We start from the raw sequence: 12,168 nt of genomic DNA, 5'->3' as shown, positions 1-12,168 counted from the left end.
TGATCACAAATCGTTTTGGCATTTACTGTGCCCTCTTTGAGCCATTCTTGGATTTAGGAGAAAAATGTCAAGGAAGAGCAAAATCTTTTCATGCAAAATAGCTTATTGTCTTGACAACATTGCCAGTGATCAATAGTTCACAAAAGCAGTGCCAACATTGTGTTTAGAAAATGGAAAAGTGTTCCTTTATTTTTAGTAGTTTGATTTCATCTGAGTGCTTCTGCAACACTTGACAGGATTTTGCGTTTGTAGTGGGACACTTCAGTGCTCGGCACCGGGTGTCCCTTCAAGACGTGCTTCACCCGGCAGAGCTGAGCAGTCTCTGATCCAGAGGCGGCTTCATGATGGATTATGGTATCTGAACACTCTATAGAATACCATACTACACTCGTTCATGAAACACCACACACAATTCTGGTAGAAGAGTAGGTATTCCTATTGTCCCAAGTTCAAATATGAGAAAACGGAGATCATCTTGTTAAAATTCATTGGAAGAGCAGCTAACAGAGTGGGTGTCAGACCATGAATGCCTATTATGGGCACTTGGACCTTTATTTTGGTTTTCAACCCTGTCACACACACACACTCACACTCACACACACACGGTGTATGTCTAAGGTACAAAAGTGTCCACGCTACCGGTCACATTTTAAGACCTCACTGATTGTCCCTGGCTCAGCTCAGACAATAGTGTGCAGAGAGTACAGATCAGTCAGATCTGTAACCAGTACCTGTGATTGGATTTAGAAATTACAAAGCTTTATTGTCTCTTGTGAGACATTCACATTCACTATTTTCTTTCCATTATGCTCTAGTTTTGAAATGAAGTTGTCCCGTTGCTTTAAGCAGGACCTTGAATTGTACTAATGTAGCTGAAAATGAATCCATCATTAAGATATGTTGATAAGGTAAAACAGTAAATTACATATTTCATTTATCAGTCCCATAGATTACGGGTGCCATAAGGGGCATTTTGTTCAAAGAGATGTTAAGTGAGTTCCAGAAGGTTTGAAATATTTGGGACAAAGCAAACTGGATGAACTCCAAGATATCAAGAAATTGAACTTAGATCCTTCACTTGGAGTAATTAGGCCTAATTTGCATAGGTAAGGTCATTTGAACAACTTTCTGGTGGCAAATAAAGCTAACTGAGATTAATGACTGTTAAATGTGTTGCTTTTCTACTTAGCATATCAAGGGGATATTTCCTAGAGAGAGGAAAAAAGAAAGTCCCAGGAAAATATGAGTAATAAGCTTTTTATTATCTCACTCATTTCATCACGTGACATTGTCATAGGTTTCTATATCATCAGTCATATTATCTTATAAAATCATTGTTAACAGTCTTTTAAAGACCACCAATTTTTAAATTTCCAAAACTTTTCTTTGCACCTTCTTTTTATTTTACACACCTTCATTATTTCTTGGGTTTGCACTTTGTTCACACATAACTCCTACATCTTTGCCATGTTTTTTTTTTTTTTTCTTCTTTTGAAAATGAAGACACTGGTGTATGGAGAAATCTAAGGACTACAAAAGTACCAAATACATCAAAGAAGATCTTGTGACATCTCTACAACCCTTCACAACATTCTAAAACCTAAAGGAAACGCAAAAAGATATAATTCACCCGTAAATGTAAGCCGATAAGACTTTTCTTCTAGGTTTATGCTCCTATTAGGTATTTCTTATGCAGTGAACATAGAAGATGGATGGACTTGTTGGGAGCATATATGTTTTATATGTAGACAGAGGAAGACAGAAACAAATCAGATTTTTTTCTAAACTGCATAAAGATCTCAATTTTGTCAAAAAACAATAATAATCCAGTAGCACTTGTTCAGAAAGAGAAGGTAACTCATTTGCTCTGGTGACAATTTAGCTAACTGCTTTCAGTAAAGTTGATTTTCTACAAATGTTAGTTAACCGACTTATCAACAGTCCATAGCACTTTAAATATGACTGATGACATGTAAGACAAGTTAAATCTGTAAGTCTAAACTGGGAGTACAAACGCTCATGTTTTTACTAATTTATTTTTTGCTTATTTTGTAGTTTTGAAGAGGGCTTTACCCTTGCTAGGCAGGTGTGCTACAACCTGAGTCATGACCCTAGTCTTAAACTCCTGCCTTTCCTAGAACAGATATACACAAACATGAGCCGAATGAATGCAGTGTGACTGAATGATTAACACCAAAAAGAAGTCTAAACACACAGCTGCTGTCCTGTTAAAGGCTAACGTGTGTCCACTTGGAGCCCCTCAGAATTCGTGTGCTAAAGCACAGCCTGCTGTACTGCAGAAGACAACTGCATTTGGGCCTTTAAAATGATAACTGTGATAAAATTAGGCTGTTAAAGGGGGCGGTAATCCAGTGTGACTACTGTCTTTACAACAAGAAAAGATTAGGACATACACAGATGGGGAAGGAGGGAGGGACAGAGAGAGATAGAGAGATGGAGAGAGAGATCACACGTGTACATGCACAGACCAAGGTGTGTTGTCCCCACAACATACCTGTGCGGAATTGGAAATGTAAATCTACAAATTAGGAGAGGGGTCTCTGAAAAACCAACCCTACTAACACCTGACCTTGGGCTTCTAGCCTCTGTAAGCAATAGAAAATAAATTTCTGTTGTTGAAGTCACCCAAGTCTTTGTTAGTCTGTTATGGAAACGTCAGCAGACTAATACATACTCTGTTATATATGAAGGAATAAAACGCCTTAAGAAATCCATAAGGAAACAGCTATTTTAGAAGGTTTATTTATAATCACATCGTACTATTCTTAGTAGGAAAAATCATTCCACACAAAATGACAATGCTTTCAGCCTCTGTTTCTTTCTCTGTGTCCTGAGGTTGGCATCATGAAGCCACTCCTGATGTATGACTCCATACCCTGCATGTGGGTTTGTCCTGATTTGGTTCATGTGTCCCTTCTGGTCCTGGGAGGGAGCAAATGGGTAAGCGCTAAGAGACTGTGACTAAAGAAAGATAAAGAGAACAAGGAAAGGCACTTTTGGAATATCAAAATAAAAGCATTTTAATTATCTAAGAATGCCATAAAATTTAGTGGCTTAAAAGTAAGAAAGATTTATTCTTCCACAGTTTACTGGTCAGAGATGCCTGTGCTGTGTAGCTAGGTTTGTCCAGCTCAGGGGCTGTCACAAGCATGAAGCTTAGGGGTTGACCAGAACCATGGTCAACCCAAAACTCCAAGCTCAAGCTCACTGAAAAGGACTTGGGTGGACGAGGGGCGAGAGACCTCAGTTCCTTGACATGGGACTCTGTCTCTGAGGCTACACAAAACGGCAGATGGCTGCTCTTGAGCAGGTGAAAAAACATGGACAGACCGTGAACAACACATAATTGTCTCTTTTCCTTCTCAGTCTTGGAAGTGACAGGTGGTCACTTTTATCACAGCGCATTTACTCAGTCAAGTCACTGGATGTAGCACAGCTAAGGAGAGTTTGCTTACTTGTGTAAATGGAAGGAAGCAGCCATTGTTGAGGGCATTTTAGAGGCTACTTGCCACCAAGACAATGTGTTTTCTCAAACTTTAATCTATCTTATTGTTTTAGCTCACATCACATTGTTAATTTGATATATTTAAGCTGTAAGAATTTACTTTGCTCAGGATGGAAGTCAGAATGTAGCATTTGCTGACCAAGACATCATGCTAAGTACAATTAACTAGTCCCTCCTTTGTTATATCCTTTGTTAATCCATTTTTGTAATCTCATATGATGAGTACAGTACTTATAACATTATCAGTTTTTCACTTGCATTTATTTTACTTGTTAGATATTCGGAGGATAAAAATCTAAAAATAATTTACATCTTACCTGTGGGTACTATGGTAGTGTTTTGATACTTAATAACTAGTACACTTTAGGCACTCAGACAGTATTTGCTGAATTATATTGATTAAAATCAGATGGGTACTACCCTGTCAGGTATCAAGGTAAAAGGTAGACAAAATCAGAAATACTGTACGTGGCTGTTGATGGCTCTGTGTTTACCGAGGACCACCACGTAAGGTTTTTGATGGGTGTCATTGACCTAAGGCTTGGCTGTGACAGCTTCATGGCCACATGGAAGAAGGGAGGAGCAGCGAGTGGCCGGGTGGAATTTATAGTGTTGCTCACATTTGTAATTAGAAAGAAAGGAAAGATTCAAGATTGATAACGCCTATGATGTTGAGAATCTTGTTCAGTGACGTAAGACATTTTTCTAGTCATTATTTTTGGGGTGACTGTCCCTTTCTCTCTCACATCACTAGTTTCAGGTGATGACATCAGGAATTGTATTTGACGAAGAATTCTATGAAAGTCTTCTTTGGAAGCTCAGCAATAAGAAATTAATAGGTCTTCTCTCCAAGGAACTGTATCGGAAGTCAACTCGAGGCATTGATTCTCCCTGACATTGCTGCTGAAGAGTTTTTGGAATCCGAACTGCTGAGAATTATTTGAAGAATGTAAAGAGACAGAGGCAGCAACTAATTAACACAGCAAAATAGCAAGAATGACAGATTGAGGAGATGGGACTGTTTGCTTAATTTTTTAATGAAATGGTTAGCTCTAAAGATGATTAAAAGTCAAAACTGTCCTGGGTGAACTTTTTTTTTGCTTCTGGTTTTTTTTTTGTTGTTTTTTAAAAAATTATCTTGTATTTTAGCAAATTAGTTTAGATTGGGATTCTCCCATTTCTATAAAAGAATAGCAATGAATATCAGGGACAATGACATTCCCAAATACTAATTTCTCGTGGATGTTTTTAAAGGATTTTGCACCGGTAATGTCTTTATGTAGAATAAACAACACAAATGTCACAAGCAAACTGCCCACATGTTTTGCCACACTCTGCCGTTTACTAGCAGTGTGATGGTGGGAAAGTTAGATCATTAGATAATCTTGTGGGCTCTGGGTTTTTTCATGTGACATTTGATGACAATACAGAGTGTGTGTGAGTGTGTTTAAGTGAGGTACTTAGAAGATTGGTACACTGAAAAGGAATTTAATTGTTGGCTATTGAAGACCTTCCTAACAGCTGGGTGCTGCTGGCTCACGTCTGTCATCCTAGCTACTCAGGAGGCAGCCAGGAAAATAGTTCCTGAGATCCTATCTTGAAAAAACCTTTACAAAAGTAGGGCTGGTGGAGTGGCTCAAGGTGAAGGCCCTGACTTCAAGCTGCAGAACCAAAGGGAAAAAAAAAAAACAACTCTGAACCACGCTTGAATCCATTCTAGAGAAAGGCCACAATATGCCAAGCAACTGTGCTATATATTTTGGTTGTTATGATAAATATATTATGATTCTACTTCTTGTCCTGACAACAAGTTATAAACAGACTAAGACACAGTAGATTTGTAAACTAACTTCTCCCGTTTATCTGTAACTTTTTATCCTCTAATTAATATTTTAACATTCTTTGCCCCCCAAACTCTGGTAATGAGACTTCACTCCACTGCTATAAACACTTTTTTGTTTTATTTATTTATTTTTTATTCCAAATTTAAGTTTGGTGTGGTGATATCAGTCTTTGTGCCGGACTAGTTCACAATTATTATTTGTTAAGTAGCAGTGAAATTTTAAAAATAAAACTATCTCCTTTCCCTCCAAATTTGACAAAGATATGACTAAGGCATGAGCACACAAATCCAATGGCTTCATAAATAACTGAGCCCAGATGTGAGTGGGAAAGTTTCAGAATGGTCATAGGTTTAAGTGGACACCCAGGAAAAAGTGAGTTTAACAAATGGGGTGCACTAGGAAACAGAGCTCTTTATATAGATAAAGCAGTACAGAAATTTACCTCATTATTTAGTCACCTACGCTAACCTTAAAATCATGAAATAGTTTGAAGTTTTCCTGAGCATCTACATAATTCTACCTGTGATATCTAATTATGGGATAATCATTTATTAAAAAATATCAGTGCTGATGTCCTCTACATGGCTACTGAAGTTGTATGCTATTTCTATTTACATATTTTATATTCTCACATTAAAACTATTTCCTAGGAACAAATTATTCAGCAGCTTTATCTGAGCCAAAGAAATAAAACAGTGAGAACAATAGGTCAAAAACTAGTTCACGGAAACAATTTTAATTAAAAGTGTGGAATTACATTTTCATTACATTCTTTATTAGTTTTCTGAAAATAATTTCTGTAATACACTTTTAATTGTAGCTTCAGTGTTTTGATTAGATTATATAAATTGCTGCTTAATATGAAACTTGATATGTCCTTCAAAATTCAATTTACCTCTATTTAAAATGTTTACCTGTTTAAATGGATTAATTAATTGGGTAATTAATTAATTGCTATCCTCCTCCTTGGTTGTTTTGCAATTTTCAAACACTGCACTCATTTCTCTCAAACACTTCTTTTTCTTTCAGATTTAACATAGTATACATATTTTGTGAAAAAAAAATAGTCCCTCCATTTTCAAAACTTGACACTTATGCTCTGGATTTCTAGACTTTAATTAAGATAATTATATTTAATCGACACCATTACTGACATAGATAAGAGGGATCCAACTCTTTCTGGTGTTTAGAATCAGGGGTTAGTCACCATTAAACATTATAGAACCATGTTACATAGCATTGGGAGTGTTAGTTACGCCTTTATTAGGTCTTTTTATGCAGACACTCTTTTACGGTTTTCTGTGAAGATAAAAACAGCTGTAAGGGATATTGTCACCGCAGCTGTTGAGGTCATGGTTCCTGCCTCAGGAGATGGGCACCCCATTTGCTAAGCTTCTCATTTCCCTTTGTGCCCACTCCAATCCTGGTCCATTCTGAAATTCCTGTTATTTCCAGACCCAGTCACACTTGATGCAGCTGTGTTTCCTGCTGTCCCTTGCATGTATCATGCATTTCTTTTCATGATACCAAAATTTTGGCTCCTGTACTTGATGTCGAACTTACAAATAATGAGACCAGAGTTTTGGAAAAAAGGAAGGGAATGTTTATTAATGTGTCAGGCAAAATGAGGATTATAATGAATTGCCACCTCCAAAGCTGCAGTCCTACTCCCAAGTGAGGAAGACAGAATTTTAATGCAAAATCCCTGGCACTTGGGTTTTGGGTTGTGCATGGCAAGTCAGGACTCTAGGCTGCATGAAGGCCTTTGGTCTTCTTATCTCCTGTTGTGTTTGCGTTAGTCTCCAGAGCTGTAGGTCATGCTTTTCTGAAAGGTTTGTTGTTGGTGGTGGTTTGTTTGTTTTAATTCCCATGATCAGTGAGATAAGGAGAGAATCATGATGACTTGCCTGGTGCTGAAAAGATGTCATTGAGTGGGGGAGTTAGATGAGCAGAAGAAAAAAAGACAATGTGAAAAAAATGTCTGTTGCAAACTTTTAAAAACTTGCATAATTGAAAGCAGGCTGGTCAGTAAAGTCAGTTAGTTATTGGGATAAAGTTAATATGAGCACAGTTAAGTATATGTAGCATTACAATTTCCTCATTGTCAATTTTTGCCTTCTGTTTTTATGCATAAAAGAACACCCTGGCTTCCTACTGACGTTGGGTGGTGATAAGGAATTCTTCTGATGGAATTTGACAATTGTCCTGGTGGATCATGAGAGTCAGATTCCTTACAGTGGTTTTGCATGATAAAGTCTGGAACATAGTGCTAATCAGAACAGTGGGTATATTGGTCATATAGCCAATGGACAATGGTCCACCAGAATGAAAACCACCAAAGAAAAAAGATTTGACACTATTTGAGATCCAGGAAAACAAGAGCAGAAAACCAATTTGCCAGTCCTGTCCTGTGCTTCAAAAACGTGGTGTGATGCTCCCATGACTGTTGTAACCACGGGCCTAGTTGTATCTATTGAAATTTGAACCCTTCGCCAAAGGCCTGAGTTTACCTTTTGTGGAAGAACTTGTCTTAATGTCAGGTGATCATCTGTGAAAATCCTTTTAATCTCTTGGCTTTAGTTACTTTTAGAAGGGTTGACACAAGTGACTTTAGTTTGAGTTTGACATTTCGCCCCTTGTTTCTGAAAAAAATAATTTGAGTACATTGCTAATTAACCATCCCTTGACTTGCTATAATTATCCATCACCACTGGGATGAGATTTTTCTGGTTGGTTTGAGTTGGTTCATCGTTGGAAGGAAAATACCAGACAGCTAAGAGTCAATGGCAATTGGCATCTTTGGCCAGATTTAAGCAACTTTGAGGTTTAGAAAAAATGGCTTTTAGGTTGAGCTTACCTAGAGTGTGTTATTAAGTTTAATTTGGTCTGCTTTTGGTTATTTTGTTAGAAGCTGTACTTTTTGTGTAATGGTAACAGATATTTCCAAAGTTTCTTATAAGGAACAAAATAAAAACAAACCCCAATAAGAGCAAATACTTAAAGAAAAACTTGTTGGTTTGAAAACTAAGTACATGGTACAGTCATTTTTATGAACTTCATTACAAGTGTTTTAGAGAATGGTCACAATTGTGAATAACAATAGACTTAAAATACCATGGTTAGGGTTTTGAGGAAAGTTATCAATTGACAGTCTACTTAATCTCTATTGTATAAAGCATTTTAGGAGAACAACTATTATTTGTAGTATTATGTCCATCTATTATGTTTTTCTGTTATCATTTTGAAGTTTGTAAGAGTAAATTTTAAAAAAATTGAATAAGGTGCAATGTACTTGCTTGAAGATGACCAATCCTGTTAATCGTTAGTCACACTTTCTGGAGCATACAGTTTTTAGGCATATCTAATAATCCTTGCTTAAAGGTGCTACAAATGATCCACTGAGGAGCACATGTACACACACCTGTTAAAGGCTGGCACACTAAGATTCTGTGTGTGGAGGACACCAGCTTGGTAAGTATACCTTTAAGCTTTGTACTTTAGAAGACTTACATACTTGAGGAACATAAATACATCCAATATGTAAAAGAGCCAATAGCAATTAAAGTCATATTAGTAGAGAAGTCCTTTGTCTATTAAATTAGTTCTTCTTTTTGAAACAAATTTTAGAATTTTTGGCTTGGTAGGATAATAGGTAAACAGCACTGATAAAAGCCAAAACATTAGCCCTCTCCCAATGGCAGTGACTACAAATACTTATCTTTTGATGTATAAATGCATCCCATACACAATAGCCAAGTGCTGCTTTAGTCAGGGCACACAGATGTAGACTAAGCTTTTAATAGTAGGAGTTTCCAACACTGTCCGTTCCCATTGCAATTATCTTACTGAAATTTGGGTGAACGGATGTATTTATCAATTTTATTTTTAATAAGCAAATAATAATTGTTCCAGTCAGAGCCTGCACCAGTGTCGGAATCCATGCAGGACTCAATGAACTTCAGATGACCTCACCTGAAGCTAATTCAGACAGCCCTGCCTGTTCTTGTTTGTTGTTGTTCTTGAGACAGCTCTGCAGAAATCCTCTTCAGTCAGGTCCAAAGAAGGAAGAATATTCCTCCAGAGAAAAGGTCAGGATTTAGCTGGGAGGACGTAACTGCACCTGGCTGTGATTGGTTGCTGGCACCATTCTAGCTGCTGCTGTGATAGTGGATTGCTGGTGGCCAAGCCCCAGGCCACTGACAGTCATGGCTCAGAGCAGCTGACAGTCATGGCTCAGAGCAGCATTTCTCTGGTCTGAGGAGCGTGGAGTTCATAGCACCATGAACCTTTGGGTTTGTAAGTCCACCCCGTTATCACTGACACTCACAGACCCAGAACCACAGACACTGAGAAAGCCATCCTTTGCCTGTTCACAATGTCTTTCTGGGTAGATCAAAAGAAGCCCGGCCAGCTGATTACTTCAGATCCCTTGTTGCTTTCTGTTCTTAATTTTGACAAGTGAGAAGCTGTTTGCAGTGTTTCTTTTGTTCAAGTGTCAGATGTCTGAAGTAAACAATTATCCGGCATGTGTATACAACGTAACTTCAACTTTTCCTTTCCTGAGAACCTGTATTCATAGGAACAGTTTAATAGCTACTATCTTCTCACATCAACAATATGCCAGGAAAACTGACAAAACAAACCCACACTTCAAGCTAATTAGAAGAGCATAAAGTTTATGTGTGAGAGTGATAATGAAGATGAAACAATTGATGACTTTTTTATAACTTTAAGCACAAAACTGTGAGTTAGTCTAAGGGATATGCCAAAAGTCAGATTATTGGCATTCTTAAAAATATATCATAATAGGTAAAGTGTGAACTTTGAAGGTGAGTAAAAACGAAGATCAGGCTAGTACAACAATTGGTTCTGTCTCCTGCAAAAAAAAAAAAAATGATGGAACCGATGTCTGCTGTTGATATGATAAAACAGAATAGATAATCATTTAGTTCAATGTTTTACAGAATAATGATATTTTCTAGCAGGTACAAATGTTAACCATGCACTGTGTACTTACCAAAATTTAGTATAAGAATACATGTGTGTGTGTGTGTGTGTGTGTCTCAAATGCATCTAAAATATTTTGTAACTACAATCTAAAAAAATAGAATAAATATATGTATGGTTGCTAGTAAGACTTCTTTGGTAAGATAAATTGTTCTTTTTTTTACAACCATACTCACTCCTTAGGTAAACTCATTTGAACTCCCTTTATGTTAAACACTACTAATATAATGGTTACTTGTAAATTTTATCTCTAGCTCTGAGCTCCAACCTGAATTTCAGACTCCTATATTCATCTGATTTCCACTTTATTTCTAGTAGGACTGTCCTATTTAACATGTCTAAAATTCTGCCATTGGTTCCTTGTTTCTTGCATTGTATTTATTTTATTAGAATTCTTTTCTCATTAAATCGTAACACCATTTATCTCATGTTCAATCAGGACATTTGATTACCCGTTTTTTCTACTGAACTCTTCATCTCAGTAAGCATTACCATGATTCGCTCAGTAAATTCATCACTATGGAGTCCCATCTGTCTTCTGCAGCATCCTAAAGTAGTGTCCCTGCTTCTGCTTTTTTCTACCCTCATTAGCACCAGTAATCTTAAAATGAAGAGTTCTTTCCATGTTCCCCTCTTTTATCTTGATGAAGCCACCATAGTTTTCTTGTTTCTTGACCATTTAAATGCGTGTTCAGCTAGAGCATTTGCCTTTCGCTGTGCCCCGAACACTTTGCACTACACTCAGTGCAAAACTCAGAGAGGTAAGCGGCATTGCTTCCTTTGTGGGCTTGTCTTGCCTAGAGTCATAGTTGATTTACAGTGTGATACAAGCTCTTTCTCCTGTTGTTGACTGGAAAAAGTCATACATTTGAACCATTTTAGTCCTTGTGAAACAATTTCATTAAAACTGATTTGTTTTCTTTTGTCACTTTGAAGACGTTTTCCAAATATTATACTGCAATGTGATCTTTCCTGAAAATCTTCTGTACATAGCACTGCATTCTTTCAGAACTTCAGCTTTTTCTTGACATTTAGCAAACCAACCAACCACACCCACATGACTTACTTTTTACATTACATGAGGTTAATAGTTCATGAATTCATTAACCTGATTTTATCATTTTGGGACACCCTTGTTCAGGAAGATGAAAATTGACAATAATTTATAGTTTCCTTCCCCAATTTCCTGAAAATCTATTTAAAAGCAAATCGGGTAGTTACATTTAAATAGATGATATCAAATAACCTTTCTTTCCTAATTGTACTTTAAATTTCTTTTCTCAAAACCCTTCTCTTCTATGTCTAATTCTGAAGCATTATTTTATAGACTATATCCAATCCTTAGTAAGTCCTAACATAGAAAGACTAACTTCAAAGCAGACCTGAAAATAAAAGGATAAAAATTCTAATCTTTGTTCTCTTTCTTCTGGAAGAGGAAATAGAATTCTGTCAAGGTAATTCTGTCATGGTAAGCAACAAACCTGAGTCTATCAAGGTTTAGTGTTCTACTAGGGAGACAGTCAACAATTTTTACATTAGTTGACTCAGTATTTTATATATCATTGACTTTATCACATCTGTTGAATAATTTATCAAATATTTTATATGTCATGTTATTATATATATGCATATATGCATATATATCGAATAATGATTACTGATATTACATCATTATTCTACTCTAATATTGTATACATATGTACACAGTACCACATAATAAAGTGGTATGTAACAGAAATATAATAAGTATGTATAACACATATTAAGCTAACACATTTTACACTTTTGTTT

The sequence above is a fragment of the Castor canadensis genome, chromosome 2 (genome assembly GCF_047511655.1).
Source record: "Castor canadensis chromosome 2, mCasCan1.hap1v2, whole genome shotgun sequence".
Classification (NCBI taxonomy): domain Eukaryota; kingdom Metazoa; phylum Chordata; class Mammalia; order Rodentia; family Castoridae; genus Castor; species Castor canadensis.
This window is presented reverse-complemented; position numbering follows the sequence as displayed.